Source organism: Ornithodoros turicata, chromosome 1 (genome assembly GCF_037126465.1).
Source record: "Ornithodoros turicata isolate Travis chromosome 1, ASM3712646v1, whole genome shotgun sequence".
Classification (NCBI taxonomy): Eukaryota; Metazoa; Arthropoda; class Arachnida; order Ixodida; family Argasidae; genus Ornithodoros; species Ornithodoros turicata.
In genome coordinates this window covers 37,326,412-37,349,934 of record NC_088201.1, presented here as the reverse complement: position 1 = coordinate 37,349,934, position 23,523 = coordinate 37,326,412, and the positions used below count along the sequence as shown (strand labels likewise).

Here is a 23,523-nt window from a genome sequence, read left to right as displayed (position 1 = left end):
TAACAATATTTATGCATGTTACAGTGAAACAGGCAACTTGCACATGTAAAAAAAAATTGCACGCAAAAGTCATCAAAGTAGCTCATTGAGTTCGCCAGCGGCGGCGTACATAAAATAAGAAGTTTGCTAAAGAATAATTATTGCAGCCACCATTTTTTTTAATTGTGCGTTTCAAGGATGCGTTTCAAGTAACAGTGTTTCTTCTTGCGTGCACTATGCATGCATCTCTAATCAGAAAAATGCGACGTTATCTTCGTCACATAGGTGACGCATAACCAAAGATGAGTTGATAAGTAAATTAAAAAAATAACCAAAGCTTGCTCAGGGTTTTGCTAATTTGTAAGTGAGCAGCTAAATGACAATGAAGGATGCGTTCATTTATTCGTATGCTGTACACAAAAGACTCCCCTAATATCGGTTGATGGAACGTAGTCCGAAAATATTAGTGTGAAACTCATCAGACTATTTTGGTCTGCGTAAATAAATATTGCTTTATATTATTCTAAATTTAAGGTAAATCTCGTGAATGAAAGAGATCAAACCAATCTTAAACTTAGTTTGAATTTAATACTATTCATACAACCAGTGGCGTAACCAGAGAAACCATACCTTTGGTAGCACATTCCGGGGAGGGAAACGAGAGTGAAATCCTCCTCCCCCATGTAAAGTTCCCATAGAACCCATCCCGAAATATTTTTTTTCGGCTACGCTACTGCATACAGCTCCCAACAAACAACCACAAATATATGTAGTGACGATGAGCGAGTAGCTGGCAGTAAACTGTCCGAGAGTATAAATTCGAGTGATGCCACGTAATATAGCAGAGGGAAACCGCACGAAACGCAGCAAGGATGGGTTTATGCCGAGCTGCTACCTTAACAGCCCATGAAGGCACTCGTGCAACGTAAATATATATCTTGGGAGCAAAACGAGAGGACTAAAGGTAGTCGGATACGACATTAACGACCCCAGTGTCTACAGTACTTCCAACGCTTACACCCCTCTTTCATCTAAGTGGAATCTATGTGTGGTTCCCCTCTTTAACTGTCCATTTTCAGAGACCCAACACGCCACGTAAACAGCAGCAGCGAGAGTAGCACCGAAAACACTCTATATTTGCTCGTAGATCTGCGACTTGTTATTATTTTCTTTTTAATGCCCTCTCGTGTTACACTTCTGTCGTGGTTCGACGCTCTAAACGACGCCAGCGCCTGTGTGTTTTCTAACGGCGTCGCTTTCTGGCTGGCCGTCCACTCTCATTTCTGCTGCTCGTTCCCACTAACCTGCAATGAATTTGTGTTGGTACCTGACTTGCTCTTTCTGCGCTGTCATGTAAAAGCGGTTCAGGGTAAATGGGAGCCGTCTCGTATTATTGTTCTTCGGGGCCGACATCAGTGGCTGTGTTGTTCTGGAAGCATTTTTACTTCGCAATTTGTGTCGCCTTGGTGGTTACACGCCGAACAAAACGACCGCTGGCACTCTGTGAACATCGTGTTGCGTGAAGGAAAGAAAAAACGAAACGCTCATGAAGGCGGGAAAAAACTTGTCGACTGATTTCGCAGTAACAGGTGGGGAACCGTTGCATTACGATTCATTACCTTCATATTATGAACTGGAATGGCGATAAAGCATTCGCGAACGATATGTCCGCGTTCTCTGAAGATAACCTTGCCACGTCTTGACCTCTTTCCCTTTTCTTGTTAAGTTGTTATACTGTGAGACGTCTGTGTGAACATAAATTGCATAGGCTGAGTGAACAATTAAGACGAACACAACATTTACGAGGTACTATACAACGAGGCCTTGGTAGTATGTTGACGAAAGCGTGATGTCAGCGCAGAGTAATGGTATAGTACACGTGACCGGCAGTCAGGGAGGTGTGCGTCCGATTCCCGCCACCGGCACTCGCTGACTTTTGGTCAACTGCCTCCCTTCAGATCTGTGTGAAATTTCTCCCTGACACGTATATATACTTTTTTTTAAAAGCAATTTTAGTCATTTTGGGGACTAAATGCATTGTCACAATAACTAGTCTCTATCGGGTCTAAACGAATGTCACAGAATGGAGACTCATGCGTTTCACGCTCGTTCTCCCCGTCTATAGGTACATAATTCTTGTGCATGAATGAAAATACTTCGAACTAAACCGTCAACCGTGGTATGTCGACTGATATAAGATCCTGTGATATGCATAGCACACAATTTGTCAAGAAAGAACGGCTAACTATTTCTTACTCGGTGTGGGTGGAAAATAGCTAAGTTAGCTAAGATATATATATATCGCCTTATCCCATCAAATACACGAAGAGCGCATATTTACGTAGACTGTTGTATTCAGGAGACCATTTGCGAAGTTTAGTGGCAAATTTCCTGATCAGGGAACTAAAATGGGGAGTATAATTGCAATCTAGGGTACTAGAAGCTGCAATTACTCCCCATTTTACTCCTTTTTTTTTCTTAGAGTGTAGTAGCCTGCATAAAGTGAGGTCAAGAACTGGAGTGATAAGGTATGTATGTACCTACTTATGTAGGTAGGTACGTACCTACTTCTGTGCTTTCGAGGCACAGTTTGACACACACAATCGCACAATCATAGTACCCGTTTTAGTCGTGACCCTCAAATTTACGCCTCAACACTGCAAATAGTCCCTAAATTCCGCATCAACTGCAGTGCATTTATAATTCCGAAAGGGACTGATTGTTGTGGCAATGCATCTCGTCCCCCAAAAGACGAAAATTACTATTTTCCTCAGACTGCACGTGCTCGCTTTGAACGTATAGAGTACGTTTTCTGAAGAGAGTGCTCCAGTGAAAAGAAAAAAAAAAAGGGGGGGATTACATAAAAGCGACACCGCAATAAACTGCCATCCACACTTCTAGATGCCACCATTATAGGAGAGCTACAATTAAAAATATATATATATATATCGACGCAGGTGGCAAGTGTTTCTCCGGTATAGAGAACCATCGTATACGGCACCAATAAAGTTCAACATTGCGCTCGCTCAGTAATCTAGAGCAGCAAAAATCAGATACACTTAGCTTATAAAGAAGCCCTGAATTACATATTCACCCAGGCGAGTGCCTGCCTGTGGCTGAATGTCCTGCGAGAGATACCGTGGAAAACACCAATTACCAGGAGGGGTACGGCGTATCAGCACAAAGTTTTTTTTTTTTTTTCATAATACTATATATACGGTTCGTTCGGGAATGACTTATCAAGCACGGCAACGGTAACACAGCGATCTAAGTTCCCTAAAATGTGCCCTAAAAAGATACAAAATACAAATCACGTAGTGTACCATGCGCTGAGCAAAGGGTCTACACGAGATCCGTCTACGCGATGCGTCACCGACGCTATAACCTATAACTTTTCAGTAGAGTGTCATGGTAAGGACTCCTATTCAAATCGCACTCTCTCTTTCATGCTTCAGCGTGACGCTCACTGCGTAGTAGGTATCAGTATAATCCTCTTTTGCCATCCTGTAGTATCATGCTGCGCATGCAGCGTGTACCAGAGAAATGCTTACGAAAACGCCACTTCCCGTGACGGTGATATTATAACGTCGTTACCAACTGGAGAACAGTTGAGTCACCTACGTTGAGGAGATTAATTGTGGCTAGGCACGAACCGGAAGTTCGGCACCTTACAGCCCAAGTGTGGCGCTGCCGTCGCGTTCTGTTCCATTACGAGGCGGAAGCTGTCGTTTCGCTTGTTGTGGCGCATGCGTTTTTCTTCACTACCCTCAGGCTGTTCCGCAGGCACACGTGAATGAACCACTGAGGCTGGTTTGAAGGGACAGGCGGTGCTATCGAAGTGTTCTGCACGTATGCTGCTTGAGTGCATGTCTGGCCGACGAAGTTTTGCTTCAAGAAGCATTGTTTTACCTCATGCCGTCCGCGGCATCTACAGTTCTTTTTCTATTGTACTGAAGTATGTCTCGGAGTGTGTCTTATTGTACGAAGTATGGAGCAAAGCGCTTCTCCTTCCTGCGATTGTTCGCGATTCGTGATTACGCGATGATTAGCGCTCTCTGCAATAGGCGCTTACGAGCAAACGCGAGTGCGGACAGACTTTAATGTGGGGCACAGCATGCATAGCGTGAAGAATCATTTGTCACTTAGGAACTTGTCAGCATACCACATGTCAAGCGTGTTCAAACACACATCAGGCTACACATCGGTGTTCGTGCAATTTGCCAGAAACCGAGAGGCGTGATGGATACAGTTTGCACTGCTCTTAAAAACTAGACATCGAAGGCTAGGGGTATTTAACGCAATATTTTTGTCTTTCAGGGCTTTCTCGCGCACAAATGTGCATTTCTTACACCGTGGAATAAAACCGTCATGAGCATGATGGAGCTAGTCGAGTGATGTGATGAGAAGAAGAAAAAAATGGGAGCTAGTCGGGTATTTTTGGACGTTGAGGCAAGTATAGGAACAGAGTGGCAACAAAGAGGGTATCGGTCCAGGGTAATATGTGATGGACAACTAATGCACGAGAGTGCATGCCTCCCATCACCAGGCATGCTCTAGCTTCTCGAAATTTCTAATTTCATCGGAATACAGCGAGTCACTAATCGTAGTTTGAGGTGAAGGGGTAGAGCACCCAGGTGGAAAGGCTATGCAATATACATAATATATTACATAACTTCGGAACTCAAACTTAATGCCCGCTCCATAATACAGTAGCTTGTAGCTCGAACGTCCCTATAGCAGCACAGGACGGCTGTCTTCTACTTTGGTATGACCTGAGGACATCGCCAGGCACTTACGGCTAGCAGTTCAACACTTGGCCATCGCAGCTATGTTATCTTTGTATGTTTTATGTTTTGCGCTATGCTTGGTGAAGCGTAAGATTCTTCCCCTGACGGGAAGATATCACGTTCTACGTGACGTCCTAATGTCATTTTCTCAAGGGCTGCCTTCTTAGAGTTGAATAAGCCCGGAAGGGCGGTGTAGCGCTCGTATGGCGACGTTTGTGTTATAAGCCAATGTGCCACCGTGCAGCTATTGGGTTTGAACTTCATTGTTGTATATGTTATACCGGGTGTAATTTCACGAAGGTACCCGGGCTGAATAATTCGTAAACAGGTGACGCTATCGAAAAGCTTTCTTTTCTGTGAGCATCCCTGAGACATCGGCCAAGAACTGAGCAGTGAGCGGCTCATTTGCATACACTCATTAACTAAATAAAACTCTTTACTTTTACTTCGGACGCTTTCGGAACCTCTGTTTTACCGACCGGAACCTTCCGCGAAAAATGTTCCAGAAAAAAAAAAAAAAAATACCGCGTTGACACTTGGTAATCTGCAGAGTAATTAATTGGTTTTGGTGTAGATATTCTTGCGCGGAGCAGCGTATCAATGCGCTGTTTCGCTCAGTTATCCTCCTGCAATTATGTGTTCATCCGCATGGTTCACACTCGGGGGTGAAGCAACCGCCGCAGGGCGTGCCTTTATCGTCATGATGACGAACGCACCGGAGCGACTCTTCTGTCCGTTCCTTATCTTCTGTCACCCCTGCGTGTGAACCAGACGGAGGCGAATGAACACGAATTGGTAAGCCGGACAGCTGAGCGAAAAAGCGCATTGGTACTCTACTCCGCGCAAGAAATGTGCAAACCGAAACCAATCAATTACTGAAAAAAAGAGAAAGAAAAAAAACACTAAGTGTCGACGCTTTTTTTTAATAGTTTTCGCTGAATGGCTCGGTCGGTAGAACAGAGGTTCTCAAAGCGTTGGAAGTAAAATTTCAAAGTTATGAGTTTCATTAGGGTACTCGGGCACCCAAAAATTTCAATATTTCCTGAAAAAAATCGAAGTTTGGTCCTATTCCGAAACCGAAACTATGATCTTTACACTTCGTTCTCACGCAAGAATTATTGTTGTACTACGCGTAGAAAGGAAGTTACATGGTGTTTTATCGCTCCTATCAAACACCTCACATACCGGAAGTAGAACCGGAAGTTGTTTCGGTCGCGAACTCTACCAAATGATTTTTTGTTGTATGAACTGCGAACGAACATTCGTCTGGCAACAGTCTTTGGCCTCCGAAACTGCGCGACGTTGTTTTCTTCACGTTTGCAAGTCGAACATTCTGCGTTGGATATTCCACGTTTCGTGTCATAACCGAGTTGCATTGCTCCAGTAAGTGATTTTATGGCTGTACTATAGCAGTGGAACTGGTGGCTTTTAAAAGTTGGTGAGTGTGTTTAAAAGTGAAATAATGCATGAAAGTGAGAAAAGGCCATATACCGAGTCTAAAAATATAAGAATTATAAAATTATGTGGTCTGGAATCTTTTTTATATGCATTTCATTAACACCATCTGAACCACAGAAAAACACGGCCACGCTAATGCCTAACGGCTTCGGATGGGTGATCTTGCGAAAGGTATGAGCCATGGGTTAGGTCAGGTAAGCGCATTTTAGTTAGGTTAGGTCAGGTCAGGCTAGGTCACACAGATTGGGGGTCTGGGGGAGCGCCCCCCCCCCCCCCCACCAGGCACGCACTAGGCGGTGCGGGCAAGAGACTGTGCCGGACTAAAGATGGCAGAAATCAGTCCCATTGCTATAGTATATCCGATTTTATTATCGTGCAGTGACGTGAAATGGCCAAGTGCAGGAGCGGAAGACCCAGAAAACGCAAATATATGGGTAATGGCTATGTGAAGTGCAACAAAGTGCCGAAGTTGCAGCATGTTCTTGCAATGCCGGATTGTGCAGCCACCGCGGGCTCATCGATATTGAAAGGTGTGTAGCGGGCCGTGGACAACGACGAAGATGGCCACGCGCCTGGAGCACCCGCCTCAGTTCCACCGGCGCGGCCATGGAGATAGGCCACCGTTATCGCCTCTCCGTGGCATACCATCATCGCCGGTCGGGGCTCATGTAGAGGAACTCCACCTCCTCTACATTTGGTGACCCGAACGATGAACATCAAGTTCGGAGCAATTCGGCCCTTCTCTATCCCAAATTTTTGACAAAATCGACTAGCACTGCCAAGGCAAGCTATCCCTGGAAGCCACCACCATTACCCGACGCATCACGACCGACACGCCGACCGCATCCGTCCCGCTTCCGTCCACGATACCGATCCGACCGACCACGCAACGTCCAGACTCATCATCCCATGCGCCCACCGACCCGCTCCACGGCTTCCAGGGACCGACCTGCGCTGTCCACGGCCCCCGGCACACTCACCACACTCTTCATTTCTGCATCTCAACTCGCACTCACTGCCGGCCGCGACACCTGAGCAACATGCTCGCCTGCCGGTTTCGGCAGTCGCGGCAGCCGACGCCACGGCACGCATCAGCCGACGTCTCGGCAGTCCTCACGGCTACGCAGCCTCACCTGGCGTCACTTCCTGGGGCCCTACGAGCTCTCGCTCCCGTGCCGGTTGCGGCACCCCAGGCCACGACTCCAACGCCAGATCACGACTTCGACGACGTCAACGTTCATCTCTGGCAAGCCTCATCTCGGCCGCTCCCGCCCCACTCATCGACCTCTGCCTGCAACGTGTGCTGTGCCGCCCGTGGACATGTCCAGCAGTGCCGTCATCCACGGTCACTCTTGCTCTCTCCCTCCGGTATAGACGTGATTCTTGGATCTTTCTTATCGCCGCTCCGCGTCTGAGGGGGGGAGCACTGTAGCGGGCCGTGGACAACGACGAAGATGGCCACGCGCCTGGAGCACCCGCCTCAGTTCCACCGGCGCGGCCATGGAGATAGGCCACCGTCATCGCCTCTCCGTGGCATACCATCATCGCCGGTCGGGGCTCATGTAGAGGAACTCCACCTCCTCTACAGGTGCATTGCGTACTGCCAGCCAGTCTTCAGAGACCGCACTTTCCGGCTTTCGCATGATGGACATCAAGCTGTTGAAAGAGGCATTCGAAGCAGTGGCTTGTGTAAACTGCGGTCCTGCCGAATTGCGGCTCAGTGAAACCTGCAAGGAAGGGCTGTCCTCGAAGTTGTACCTCACTTGTCACAGCTGTGGCAGTGAGACGTCATTCATGACATCGAGGAAGGTCGGCAAAGCTGCTCATGTAAACACACGGTTTGTCTACGCCATGTGACTAATTGGAAACGGAAGAAGCGGTGCTCGACGCTTATGCGCCACAATGAACATTCCACCCCCCTTGAGCAAGAAGTCGTATGGGTCGCATGTGAAGACGGTGAAAAGTGCAACAGTTCGTGCAGCAGAAGAGTCCATGCTTCGTGCATGCGAAGATGTCAAATCACTAAAGGATGAAGATGATGGTGACACCACCAAGTGTGGTGTTTCTGTTGATGGGACCTGGCAGAAAAGAGGCCATACATCACTAAATGAATGTGTCAGCGTGATATCTGTCGATGGCAAGGTGCTTGACGTTGAGGCCTTGTCGTCGTTCTGCCAAGTCTGCAAGAAGATGGGGAAAATGGCAAAAGACTCTGTAGACTATGACCTGCTAAAAGACCACGTCTGTTCGTGCAGTTATAATGGTTCAGCACCGAATATGGAGCCAGTTGGAGTGTATAGAATATTGAACGGTCAGTGGACAATAGGGGTCTGATGTACACCGAGTACTACGGAGGCGGGGACTCTAAAAGTTTCCTGAAGGTGAAAGATATCTACAAGAAGACTACGGTGAAGAAGCTTGAATGCATTGGACATGTGCAAAAGAGAGTGGGGGGCAAGGCTTCGCAAACTGAAGAAGAATGTAGCTGGGCTTGGAGGAAAAGGGAAGCTGACTGATTCACTCATCGATCGGCTCCAGAACTATTATGGGATCGCCATTTGCAGCAACCCCAACAACCTGACTGGCATGAAGAGTGCTGTTATAGCATCCTTTTTTCACTGTTGCTCATCAAGAGACAAGCCAATGCATGGCCAGTGTCCCAAATGGCAGGACACCTGGTGTCGCTACCAGAAGTGCATCGCTGACGGAAGACCTGGGAAGTTCAAAGAAAAGGCTGGGCTCCACCAGGACATTATCAACAAGGTGAAACCAACATACATGGAGCTGTGCAAGGATGACTTGCTTTCTAAGTGCCTGCATGGGAAGACCCAGAACAACAATGAGTGTTTCAATGGAGTACTGTGGCAGCGGGTGCCAAAAAGCACGTTTGTGGGCCGAGAAATCCTGGAATTTGCTGTGGCTGATACTGTCGTTCAGCTCAACGATGGATTTATTGGACTGTTACGTGTGTTTGAGTTTCTAGGAATGAGTCCAGGTTATTACACTAGCATGGGGTATATGAAGTTGGATGATGAAAGACTGTCAACCAGTTTCCGTTGCTCGACTCCGTTGGCTAAGAAGGCTAGGAAGATTCTGCGGGCAAAAAGAGAGAAGAAATGCGAGAATGACGAGTACCGGGAGGGTACCACGTACAAATGTGGTGAATTTTAAGAACATAAGCAGATTTTTTCGTGTGTTATATCACTATGAAGTATTAAATTTCAATGATCTTTGTTGTGGATTTTTGGCATGTTTACATCACGGTAAACCACATATCTAGAGATCTGTGCAATGAACTAAAATCTTCAAATTTTACTCATGCATTCATGAGTGGAAGTCACTTCCATTAGAACGACCTTGCTAAATTTATCTGCAAAACAAATGAAAATTCACCAATAATTTATTTTTTGCACAATGAACATTATTTTAGTTCACTGAACAAAACTAGTCTTTAGCCACCGTCCTAGTAAATTTCACGGGGATTGACTCCATATTTTTTCTGTTATTGTGCATAGCATCAGCATTAATTTGAATTGTAATGTGTTCAAAGAATTCAGAATTAAATCTGGACTTTTCTCAGCTCTGGAGTGATGCCTATGTGTGCATATATCATTTCGGATCAAAATATAATTCATTTCATGATTTGCAAAAAATAAAAAAAATAGGTGCCCGAGTATCTTAATGAGCGTATGCAAATGAGCCGCTCCTGCTCAGTTATTGGCCGTTGTCTCAGGGATGTTGCTAAAAAAGAATTATTCAGCCGGCGGACCTTCGTGAAACAATGTATACCCAGTATAATTAGAACGAAGGTGGCAGCCACGACGACGATGATGATTGACAATAACGGTTCTTGATTGATTGAGATATAAAAAATATGGAGAGGTGATACCCGATAAAGTCGTGTCAGGCTACCCCAGTACTCGTGGATAGAAAAGAAAACAGAAAAACCAATCTCAAGATCCACTGGGTTCTTCCTCACAGTATTATTATGATTTTATGGTTGTGCCATATCAATGATGCCGCAAATGACGACAAATCCCCATGTATTCCGTTATTTTGTTTGCCATAATTGTTCAAATTGTGGACGCGTCAACAATAATGTAACTTAGTTTCTGGTGCCGACTATCCGGCGCGTATTGCTCGAGACTGCAAAAGTAGTGCATGAAAGCGACATATGCTAACACTACTTAGGTGACGTTCTTCGGAAGTTTATCTACTATACCATGCAATTGATCAAGGTGCGCAAGATCGACTTCCGAAGATAACACCGGAGAAGAAATTATGTGTATTATCAAATTGCACCAGGTCCGACTGGCGACGAAACCATAATGGCCGACATGATGCATTACCGGAGATAAACTTCAGTGGTGCGGAGGTTCTATGGCTGAACAAGAGATCGCACTTATCCAAAGATGGGATCGTCTGTGGCGCCATCACCGTGCAGGTTACAACGCTTTGTATTCTGGACGTTGCGGCCCTTAACGAATTTCCATCTGTCTTGTTCTGTTTTCTCTTGTCCTTCTATACTCCGGCCTTTCATAAACTCGACGTGTCTAAAGAGCTTGTCTTTAGCACATGCAAATGTTGCCTACTTCACCGCCACCAGTGTCGTCCTGGCGGGGTTCAGTAGAGCCGGTTATGCTAATTGCTCACAGAGCCGTCACTCCTTTGTTCCATCATTTCTCGCAGTGGCCAATCGCAGACGCATGTGGCATTCATCTGGACAGCGATTACGTTTCGGTTCTGCGTTCATGGTGGCGCTTGCCTATTGGATAGTCTTGCTAACTTCCGGTGCACTACGATACGTTCTTTATCTGCCGCACACCTCTGGCTTTGAATTTATGATGCATTGATAAGAGGAATGTAGCGACTTCTGAAGGCTGCGTTACAAAGCCGCGCACACGGTGTAAGCCTCTACTAGAACAGGAATATGGGTTTGTTGGTAAAATTGCATCTCTCAGTATCTGGAGCCACCAGAACATGGACAAAACACAGGACACAGCGGAGCAGTTGTTTGTGTCCCGTGATTTGTCCGTGTTCCGATGGCTCCTGATCTTTACTAGATGCACTTACTATAAGCGATGCAGTTTATCAAGAGGGAATAGTATGATGAAGTAGGTTCCAAAAGCCTGCAGTTCAACACAAAAAACTGGCGTCAATTTCAAAACATTTTGCCTAATTGTTAGCACCATCTATGAGGAGGTCACTACATCAACATGCCTCGGAGGGACCGATTAAAGGGACTGTCGCATCCGCCCCGATCAATTCCGACACTATAGTGCCGTTTTATTCCGCCTTCATCACTGATAATAACGCCGTAAATCCGACGCGAACTGATGGCGTTGTTCCTGTGCAGTTTGATGTAACACATGGCAAGAGCAGACTGGCATCATCCTCGCCAAGCGGGCGAGGATTTGGAGCGTTAGGCAGCTCCTTGTGGGGTTAGAGTCACTCCCTTTGGAGCGCAAGAGTCGCGACTCAACGCACCCTATGCGAACGCCAAGCAGACGACCTCGGAGACACGCCTACGCAGCGCTCCCCTTCGTGTGTCTCGCTTACGTCATCGTGGTGTTAGCTCCAGAAAGAGTGCGAATCTTTAAAAACTCGTTTATTTAATATGTGAGCTGTTTCGGAGGAGAAACTTTGGCAAGTTGACTGTGAAGCGGTGACAAACATTACCGTATCGGTCTCATACATACGTTCCCGGATTCTCCCGTTAAAGGGAGACTTAGCAAGGATTCGAAAAAAATTAGGTGAGCATCATACTGAACACGAACCAACCCCTCGATACCGAATACAACATTCGCATTCATTTTGCGCGAGTAATTAATTCGTAAATGATGACAATACCGAAACCGAAATGCGAAGAGCAAGAAGCAGACATCCATACTACGGCGGTTCGTCCGGTGGAGGATACCGTGACGTCACCCAGCATTGCCGTCTGCTACGAAGCCTGCATTCTCCCTTGCCGGATGCCAGATGATGTCAGCTGTGTGTTGCTTTCAGTGCCCTCTTGCTTCACAGAGGCGAAGCGCTCGCTTCGTAATAAATTCGTTTGAATAAAATCTGCGCAGTTTTGGAACGAGATATTTCGTACACATGTTCCTGACTTCCCAAAGGTTGCGGATATGCTGCAACCTTTGTGGTGATTTTGTTGCGGAGTCCCACTTCAAGCGTTTCTCAGCAAGTGGCCCCTGTCCAGGGCGATGATGATAGCACTAAACTGTCAGCGTGAGTATCACATCTCTGTTGGCTTGACGTCCACGGGCTGCCACGAGTTCCTCACTTGAAAGAGGGTGTTCTCAGCATCTAACGAACATAATCACCGTTTTTTTTTTTTTTTTGCTTATGCAAAAGACGAGTACAGAAATACCTTCTCCAAGTGCTCACTGCGATTGGATGGTTCTTGTGGGAAAGCTGCTTCTCTATATACAACAACAACAACTGCAGCAATATTTTGCCAACTCCGGTCGACACCGACAGGCAGATGGCCGTTCAGCAGCTTGTTGAACTGCGCCACCCTGGGATACGGGACATCATGCACCATCATCGCCCCCTTCTTCCCATGAAAAACCTTCCTCGAAGCATACAGACCATGGTCCATATGCTCCGCACTGGGTGTGCGTTCACCAACTCTCAGCTGTTCAAGATCGGCGCTAGGGGTGACGCCTGCTTGTGGCCACTGTCAACAACCCGAAACAATCGAACACATCCTGCTAGACTGCCGAGCATACCATTCTACGCGTGAAGCCCATCTCTTTCGCTCCACCTTGGGCACGCTAGCGGACATCTTCTACCCCGCTGGTTCTTCTGCCGAACGTTCCGCCAAAGCAAGAAACCTCCTTCTCTTTCTGCAGAAGGCAGGCCTTGCTCAACGACCCATCTAATACTTTGCTCTCCCCGACGAACTCGTGCACCCTCACCGCATCCCCATCCTTCATCCTCCTCTATCCTCCATCCGTCCGTCCTTTCTTTGTGTTTTTTTTTTTTGTTGTTGTTGCTATAGTCGTGACGACGCCCACTTCTGTGTGGCCAACAACGGGGAGCCTATCCTACCATTACCCCCCTCCCCTCTCTATATGCAACCTTGAAGGGATGGGATAAACAGTGTCACCTATAGGAAGAGAGCACCAAAGGTGATCATTGTAATGATCGGCCTATGGAAGTGATGACTGAGGAGATTTTGAGGAGGAAATGTTCAATCAGGATGCTGAAGCTCAAAGAATTCTCAGTGGAGCTGGTGCTTTCGGTGACGGTCATCTTTTGCAACCATCACGAGAAGCTTGGTATAATGTTCAGTATAGATTAATGAAGGCCAGTATCCCACTCTTGGTTTTTTTTAAAGGCGTGTCCTGTTCCCGAATGTTTCCATAAGTTAATCAGGGAATCAGAGGAAATGCTGGAGTTCGTTGGGCATGCAACCATGATTCTTCAAGGATTCTGATTCAGTTATTTTTATTCTTTAAGGCTTCAAGGAAAGGAGCATCATATATATGCAGAAAACTATGCTTCAAGGGAATGAGGACCGTGTAGTTGGCAAGTATCCATAGTATACGTAAGCAGCAAGAATGACACGAACGGAAGAATTGACGCAGTCGTGTTTGTCAATTATTCCGTCCATGTCGTTCTTGCTGTTTACATACTATGGATACTATGCTTCGCTCTTGCCCAAAATGTGATATATGGCACAAGGAAGAGGTGTCCAGGGCTGTAGTTCCCATTAAAATGCTATCGCTGTAGTATTTCTCAGTATTACCAGTGTTGTATCCGCTACCAAAACGAAGTAACGGAATACCGCTACGCGCTACTCCACAAAAAATAGCGCAGTACTAGCGTCGCTACAAATTCGAAAAATAACGCAATACCACTACCGTTACGAAATAAAAGTAACGTAAGCACTATGCCGTTACTTTTCTGCTACCGTACCCTTCCACCAGCCCCTTTTTTTCAGTGTGTTAGTGCCGCGAAGCAACGGTTGCTATGAGCGGCGTACAGACGTAGACAGATGGAGAGAGGACAGCAGGAAGGAGAGGGGGACACGGGGGATTACCAGCTCCCGTAGCTTAGTGGTTATACAGTGATGGCATTCCCCGCCGAGACTGCCTCCCCCCCTGTGAAGTCTGCCCAGGACGCACGCCCCCCCCTCCCAGAGCAACATGTCGCCAGGCAGGCAGATCACTCGGAAATAGTACGCCATCACCACCACCGTACCGACTTTCCAACGAATGTCGGCACAGTTCCCCCTGAAGTCGGCCCAGGACGCATACTAACCCCCCCGTCCCCCACTCCTTCCTGCTGTCCTCTCTTCATCTGTCCACGTCTGTACGCCGCTCATAGCCACAGTTGCTTCGCGGCGCTAACACGAAATTAAAAATAAGAAAAACACACCACCGTACCGTTTTCTAGGCAACACTTTACCGTAGGTATCTCGTTGTCGAATATGTTTAAAGTCAGTGCGATATTTATGTTCCCTCACATAGCCAGCATGCAGCATTAAGTATACCACTACTTGCAGCCAAGGTATTTATTTTACTTCTGACCTTGCGGTGATGCGCATTTAAGACATAATGTAATGGACATAGCGCATATGTGCATTTAATAGTTCATCTCTCAGAATGTTTCGAACACAAGACTTTTTATGGAATAACAGTTCGAGATATCCGCGAATCCAAATTTCAAACTTGTCCGTCTGCTTACCGTTGACGGATTGATCCTTTTGCCCTGTGGTCAAGAGGCGCAAATGATATCATAAGCGGCCACTCATCAAGTCATCAATAATATAAAACGAATAAAAGATAAAACGAATGGCTTATGCTTTCGCCAGGGCCAACGCTTCCGCAACAAGAACAGACAGCCTTCTAGTAACTGCATGGTGGCATACTGCACGAAAGCTTAGGTATCACATAAATGAGGATTTACACCAGCGGCATGGCCGAGCGCCCGCTCGTTGGTGATAGCCAAGGTCGTGCTCAAGACTGGGAGGTGGTGGGTTCGAATCCTACCACCGGCTGTGCTGTCTGAAGTTTTCCCTGTGCTTTCTGAAGACTTTCCAGACGAATGTCGGCACAGTTCCCCTTCAAGTCTGCCCAGTCACGACGGCTTCTCTTACAAAGTGTTTGAGAAGAAAAACTGCGTTTAATATTTTTTAATTCCGTGTTAGCGCCGCGAAGCAACTGTGGCTATGAGCGCGAACAGACGCGGACAGATGGAGGGAGGACAGCAGGAATGAGTGGTGGACAGTTGGGCGTTAATATCTGTCTTGTGCCGACTTCAAGGGGAACTGTGCCGAAATTCGTCTGGAAAGTCTGCCGGAAAACCCAGGAAAAACTCCAGACAGCACAGCCGGTGCGGGGATTCGAACCCGCGTCACCTCCCAGTCTCTGCGTGAAAAGCGGCCACCCTAACCACTGTGCGCGTTTAATACGCTTTTTCCGGGAGTATGAATTCCTCAGGAAGAGTCCACCCGTGTGTGATTACCTATGCATAATGAAGCATTTACACAGAAAAAAAAGATCATATAACTTCTCTCTAAACATGTGAAATGCTGTAAACAATCAGTTGATCGCCTGTGTACCGTCACCAAGCAAGTGTGCAAACAGCATTTATAAGCATGTTGGCATACACCGACTTCCGAATAATATTATTATTTCTTCATTCTGTGTGCCTCACATACCTACCGTGTAACGTATTCAATGTGAGAAAATAACTAGATAATAACTAACGAATAACTAACTAGTGAATAAATAACATCAGAGGTCGTGCTCCTCTTACTCACAAGCTCTCCAACCATACCGTGGTACTATACCCCGACATAAGCGGCTCAAGTCACCGCTTCCTGTCTGGAGTATGGGGATCCCGAGGGTTAGGCTGACTGTTCCGAATCTCTCTGTGAAGAAATATGTGCCTATCTGTGTCCAGCGGCAGGTGACTGCCGACTTAATACATAACATCCAAGACCGAGTGGTATATACACAGATGGCTCCACTACAACGACTGGATCGACAAGTGCCTTCGTCATACCCGCCTGTGGCGTTGAAAGTGGAGTGCGTTTGTCCCATTCGACATCGTCGACAGCAGCTGAACTGTACGCTCTGCTAATGGCTATGGAATATATAGCGTCGACTGAAGTGGGTGGTTATCTCGGATTCGCAGGCTGCTCTGCAGTCCCTTGTGTCTGCAGGAACTACCAGCGTTGTTAACCCTGTAGTTGCTGATGTTATGAAACTACACGCAGAGGCGGTGGCTGCTGGACACATGTTCTTTCAATGGATCCCAGGACATTGCGGCATACCTGGGCATGACGCGGCTGATGCTGCGGCACGAAGAGCACATCAGAAGCGTGCGTCACGACTCATCTATTACAGCAAGTCCGACGCTAGGGTCATGTTGACTGCTTTGTGTCGCCAACTCGCTGAGACACAGTGGCTCTCTGGCGGGGCTCGCGCCTCGCTGCTACACCGCGCTGACCCGGAGCTTGCCTCTACTTTCTCGACATCGTTCCCTAGGCCGTTTGCGTCACTTTACCACCGGCTCCGCCTGAATGTGCCCTACAGCCGACGTCTTCTTTACAAGCTTGGAAAGGCAGATTCACCTAACTGTGGCACCTGTGGGACTGTTGAGGACACTGAACACATCTTATTATCCTGTCCATGGTATCAGCAGCACAGACTATATCTACAAGCTCCTTTAGCTCGGCTGGATGGCAGACCCTTCGATGTTGTTAAGGTTCTGGGCCCTTGGACACCCGACCATCAGTTCCACGCCATGCAGGTATTTGTGCGATTTTGCGCAGACTCCAAGTTGGTGGACACAGTGTGTGGACAGTGTGTGTGAATGACTGACTGAGTGTCTTTATCACTCATTGTTTTTATTGTAGTTAGACTTTTTTTTTTCCTAGGTGATCTGGAGTAGCCGGCTCTCGTTATGAGTGCCTATTTCTCCATTTTTTTTTCTTATCAATTCAACTCAACTCAAACTAGATCGCGCTCGACAAACTGTGTAAGCTTAGGTAATTCTATCTTGCCAGAAATGTTTCACCTGTGGCACAACCACCTTAAAGCAAAGTCGGCGGTACGTTTGGAGTGCAATGACTATATATATATATATATCGGTATCTCGTTGCGACACTTCTGCTCCGAACAATAAAGTTGCAGAACACAGTTTAAATGTGCTATCAACACCGTGAAATTGAGGAAGTCACACTAGGCTGCCTGATTAACAAAACGTAACTAAAAGGAATAACAAGGGGGCTAAATCTGCTCCGCCGTGACGCCATGTCGCTTTTTTTTCTTTTTTTTTTTTTTTTTTTCAGTGTTCCACGTCTTTCATCTTATGAAAAGTAGCGGTAGCGGAGAAAGAGGCTACCCATATTTGTAGCGGGATCGCGACTCCGCTACTGAAAAAAGTGAATACGGTACAGTGCTGGACAAAAGTTTATGGAACACTCTCCGGCGCATTCCTTCCTCAGACTGACACCCTAGCGTCGAATGGTACCGTACGGATTTACAAACAGGTGACTGGGTTACCTAGGCACATGTCTGTAAGTCTGTAGAGTCCCATTCGCTCCTAGCGTATCAAGCATGGTTCACACTAGTGCGTTCTGCTGCGTGCGGGCGCTTGCGTGCGTATGCGTGCGTTGTAAGCAATCCGTTCCGCTGTTCACATACCTGCGTCCAAATGCGTGCGTCACCAAACCGTAGGCCAATGAGCGCCGAGCGGGATTTCCACTCCGATGGCCGTCATATTGAAAACAGTCTCGCAGAGACAAACCTTCTGCGCATGCTCGGAAAGCGGCCTCGCGATTCGTTCTCCGCTTGCGGGCTACTGCATGCGTCGGAAAAAGTTGAGCTCGGGCGAATTTCTTGCGTTCTGCTGCGGGATGTCGCGCACGTATCTGTTGCCACGGTAACCAGCGCCCGCGCACATCTGCACGCAGCAGAACGCACTAGTGTGAACCATGCTTCACTCTGAGGAAGGAATGCGCCGGAGCGTGTTCTGCAAACTTTTGTCCGGCACTGTACAGTACTGCGAAGTAAAACCCGAGACAAGGAGTACAGGCAAATTCTCGTTGTCTCGGGTTTTACTTCGCAGTCATGCACCAGTTTGTCAGCACCATTTTGCTTTTGTCGATGTACAACACTGCGTATTAGTACCATACTCACTTTTCTGCACCTATTTGTGCATATTATAATCCTAAAAATGAAGTGCTGGCTCAATTATAATACTTGAGAACGTTTAATACTTATGTCTGATATCTATTTGTGGCTGATGCAAACAATTTTTAACCAAATAATTGTGGGTTCTTAAAGCTAGTTATTTGAGTTTTTTTTTTTTTTTCGTTGTGGACATGCACACAATATGTACGAACTTTCTTCAAAGAATGAAGCGTTAATATAAATAATGAAATTTTATTATGTTATTCATGGCGCCGGCGAACACCTACCAATCCTCAGGAGCTAAATGAGCAATGTGGACCGCAGATACAAAACTCAGCAACCCTAAAACCATGGAAGTACAACACATGGGGGGGGGGGGGGGGGAGGTATGTTTATGGAAAAAGAAAAGGAGGGAAGGTTAGTGAGGCGTAGGCAGACTTGCTATTCCTTAAAAAAAAAACACACACACACAAAAGGGGGCCTTAGACACTGGTCAAGAGGCCGAAGGCACCAAGAAAGCTCAAGAGTGCAGTCGTAACCGCCCCCTGGTTGTGCAAGACTGGGCCGAGCAGAGTGGCCAAAATGACGTTGGGGTAACCAAGTACACATGGGGCTTCCCTGCGTCACCAAGCATAATGGGGGGAGGGGTATGCAAAAAGAGTTACGCAGAGGACGGACTATTTCTGACGTAAAAGATAGTTTCAACGCAACATAAGTTATGGGGGTTAATTGTGACTTTATGATAAAACAGCATAAATGCAGCTAGGCGAGCTGGTGGAGGAGCTCCATACTGTAAAAAAGCCAGAGTTTGGGCGTTTTTCCTTTTTTGCCCAAATTCAGGCTTTTTTAAAGAATATTAAGATCTATATATTTCTATACAGTACAATCAAATAGGAAACATTTGGATCGGTACGATTCGCAGTTTCCTACACTTCTTGGTCCTTGGTCCAACTTATCGTTACAGCGTTTGACCATCAAAGGCCCCGGACATTTCCGTACGGGTACAGGACTGAACTCTCGTCTTTAACCGTGTCCTATATAACGTCGATGCTGATGTGGTGCGTTCTGTTGTATCGCACCAACTGGACATCCCTGCTTTCATTTTGGTAGCACCTGGCTCATTTGCTATTAACACATGAATGCAGATTAACAGGTCCGAATTTTTTATGACCAACTTCTTTCTTACATATCCCCCGACAACCATTTTCAAATCATAATGCAACAGTTCTGTACACACTCACTCGTCCAACTACACTGCCTAAGATTACGCGGAAAAGACCCGCTTGCAAACCGAAGGCAAACAGCGTTGCGCCTCTTTCCACGTTGGCTCTTGGTCTTCAACTATACATTTGCTTGTGTTCACAACGATACACCCTGGTCCAACAACTTCCGCGAGCGCAGGGAGGACGACATTATAGGCCGCTGGGTGTTAAGCGGGAGTCGCACGCTGGAGCGTTTACCATATATCAACTATTCCCCATGCAGGTGTGCAAGCTGCGCCGTCGCGGAACACAGCAAAGCAGGATGAAGTCGCTCGTATATAGCCACGTACTGTTTTGTACTGCATTCTTCCTGGAACAAGCATGCCAGTGCATCGACATTGCGTTCTCGTTCGTGGTGCGGTTTTGAATACTGTCGGTCCTTGGTTCGCGTGAGATAGAATTCTCAGTTCCCAGCTCTTGATACTCGCACGAAAATCTCGGTGCTCAAGACTCGTTTTTGGCACCTTGAATGCTTCCAGCACATCAGCGCCGATTTAACAACAGTGTTGACGACAGCTGGCCGCTACTAAATGTCACGAGCGTGGCAGAACACCTGAGCAGAGATCAATGGCGTGCAGGTTCGAAGCCCGGTGCTTACATTAGCCGTTTTCTTGTATCGCATTCTTCGCGTCTTTTTGGCGAAAGAGGATTTAAGTTTGAATCCTCGTAAGGACGCCCGAAAGGATATACATGGAGTCCCAAGAGTAAAAATCCCTACTGCGCTTAGAAAGGGGAAATATAAATTTGACTACTATAAAAGCATTCCTTAGACTTCCTCTATTCCCACGCTTCCTGCTTCCTCAGAGGCCCTAAAAAACACATTTATATGCAAAGTTAGTTTTTTAAGGCTTGTGTCCATGAACAAGCTCGAAGCTTGTCTCGTGATATAAACTCAAACTAACTTCTGAGAGCCAAAATAGATGCTAGATAAAAATTCTCCACAACCCGATTTCCGATTTTTCTACGTCGTCAAAAGAAGAGGTCTACTTTCGCGTGCGTTTTTGAACTTCGAGATCCAAGTATTCAGTGAAAGCGACACTCAAAGGGCTCTCGGTATATTACTTTGGTGCTTGTGCTTGATTTCACCATGCACGCATTGTATTGTGCACCAAAGTACCGAGTAAGAAAAGACGCATCTTTGAATGTGCAATAGTTAGCGAGATGCGAGCTCCTAACAAGACTACCGCTTCAAACTACGGCGTCATTCTTATTGGTTCTCGTAGGCACGTGACCTCCCCACGCCCACTGCCAACGCGTTCTACAATAAAGAAGACCTGCTTGATGCCGCCTTTCCTACCTCCGCTACGTAGACGTACGGGGTGGTGGGTGGTGGTGGTGGTGACAAAGTCGTGGTGTCCTCAGCTTGAGCCAATTGACTCGCAGACGATTTCAAACAGAGCTACGAGTGGCCGCCCATGCGACTCTTTACGGCTCATTTCCATGGTCACGGCCGGTATGCTGTGATGCTGCCGGTAGGCTTGGCTGTGATTAGCTGGACTCCTCTAGGTCACGCCGATAACTGATCAGAGCTTGCTTAGTCTAATATCAATTGAACCAAATACGTATTTTGCATCTGGCATAATTTGGGGTGAGGCGCCCAAGCCCCTTTAATGTTGCAGTAGCATCTATGCATTGAGAGATCTCTAAACGTGAGTAAATGAATAGAAGATAACCCTGCGTGGTGACCACATGCATGGCGTTCAGGTCACATGAGGCATGACATACGCTTTACTTTCTTTCTCCGAGGGGCTCATAACACAAAGGAAAGACGTCAAGAAATGATGAAGGGGAGTAAAAGCAAATAAAAGTCACTTTCGGTTTCCCACACAACTCCCGTGTGGTGCGCTGAGGATCCGTTTTGACAAAGAAATGTGCGGGGGAAGCGCGGTTAGGGCCGCAGGGAGCGCACAATTAATTATGCCTCCTGAGAACAAAATCAATAACGGTTGCTATTCGCGAAAGACGTCAAAAAGAAAACGAAGAGTGGGCGCGGATTCTTATATACGATAGTTTATCAAGCGCACCCATCGTCGTGAGTTGCACCGGTGGCGGAAATCTCGCGTTTCGGCGTGTTTGCTTAAAAACTCTGTTGCTCCTGGCGGAGCTCCCGAGCTCCGCCACTGACAAGTGCTCACACGCCGGATAGTGTGCTTTCCGCGAGTAAAGCGCCATCTATAACAGAAGAGGGGAATGTCTCTATGAATATTCATGATACCGATGGGGATAGCTTTGAAGAATGAGCTTTTATTGTGGTCGGTTGAGCAGCAGAAAACACCGGGTCGCGAGGTGAAGCCTTTCCCGTGACTTACCGCTGGCTTGCGACAATAACCCCGCTTCGAGGAGGAGAAAACAAAAGGCTTTGACTTTGAGTTTCGCGCTTAGTCTTCGCTTCTTGACATGGACTGAATGCAAACGAGGAACCTAAAAATGTGACGATCCTTAATGGCCTGATTGATTGCGAAGGGATTTGCCCTCTCTGTAATGTAGCGAGAGCCTCCCTGTTGCAGAGAGAATCTTGTGTGACAGTATACTGAATTTAATTACTGTTGTAGACGAAATATTCCTTCGTCTTTTGTCTGCAATACATTTTCTGCTATAGTGAGTGAAAGTATTCCAGGTGTAATGTCCAATGATTTTAGCGCGCCTATGGTCCTTAATTCTCATTCAGCGATGTAGTATATGCGCTGAACGTTATACATCGTCCGTAATATGTGACACTGCCTCGTCGACACTTAGTGCTTACTTAGTGCTAAATAATTATGCATTCGATGTTACATTAATGTCCGTGCATAGCAGGGTTTGCAGTAAACTGTAAGACGTAGCCCATTACCGCGGCACTGGCATAAGGACACTTTTCCAGTTAATCGTCAGCAAAAGTAACGCGTATTATGAATTTCTGGTATTTTAAAAGCCAGCTTATGGAGGAACAATTGGATTGGATTTCACAAATGAGTCGTGACAAATGTTCAAGAAGGAAAAACGAGACGTTGTGATCCTTACAGAGCTGGACCTGCTACTCTTATCCACTGCGTAGAAATAGGAACAGACTGCGTAGTTCAACTAGGTCACGATTCGTAGCTCGGTACAAATTTATGTAGCGGTAGCATTTTGAAACTTCCAGCATTATATGTCGTCCACTACATCTATACCACTACCCATTTACCAAGTATTTTTTCAAGAATCGGGCTTCATGACAGCGAATACAGTGTGTTAAAATATGCAAACAGCTTGTGATAAAAAGCTGTACATATCTGCTTTCAGCACAAAGTAGATGATTGGTATAGGAATGGCATTGTTGGACAACCTGATTGCGATGACCACAATGGTTTCTTTCCCTGCCGGTTTCTCTTCCTTGGGCGGGTTATTGCAATATCCTCTCGCCACATCGACAGTCTAGAGATGGCATTTCCTCGTTCCGCCTGTTCACCGAAGACTCAAAAGCAACGATTTTCGTTGGTTATCTTGTAACGATTAACACTATGAAGGTGCAAGGGAATTAGGATAGGATAGGGGGAACTGCGCACGGGAGGCCCCTGTATACTTTGCCGAGAAAAAGTTCATTGCCTATGTGGACTATTTTTGGGTTCGTTACCGAAACATATCTCGGAAACGCTTCCATCATATACGCTTCAGAACTTCACCGCATATATCGTACTTAGAGCCAACCGTCATTCGTATGGATATCGCTCTTTTTTTTCTCATTTGCTGAAAATGGGAAGCGTAAGCCTTTTTGTGACAGTTTACACACACGTTAATTGCCGCATAAAGGCGTACGCCCCGCTCTCTCCTCAAATCCGCGAAGCAATATCTGTATACACTCTTAGAAAAAAGGGTGGAGCAGTTACACCATTTAGGAGGTAACAGTTGTCGAATATGTTGTGC

At 46.6% G+C, this 23,523-nt stretch overlaps 1 protein-coding gene and 1 long non-coding RNA gene across 2 annotated transcripts in view; one reads left to right on the top strand and one right to left on the bottom strand.

Moving 5' to 3' along the window:
* Positions 1-23,523, top strand: part of LOC135378025 (uncharacterized) — a 259,572-nt gene that overhangs the window by 14,861 nt on the left and 221,188 nt on the right. The gene's annotated exons all lie outside the window — the stretch shown is intronic.
* LOC135378021 (iroquois-class homeodomain protein IRX-3-like) overlaps positions 1-23,523 on the bottom strand; it is a 74,515-nt gene that overhangs the window by 37,554 nt on the left and 13,438 nt on the right. The window lies entirely within an intron of this gene.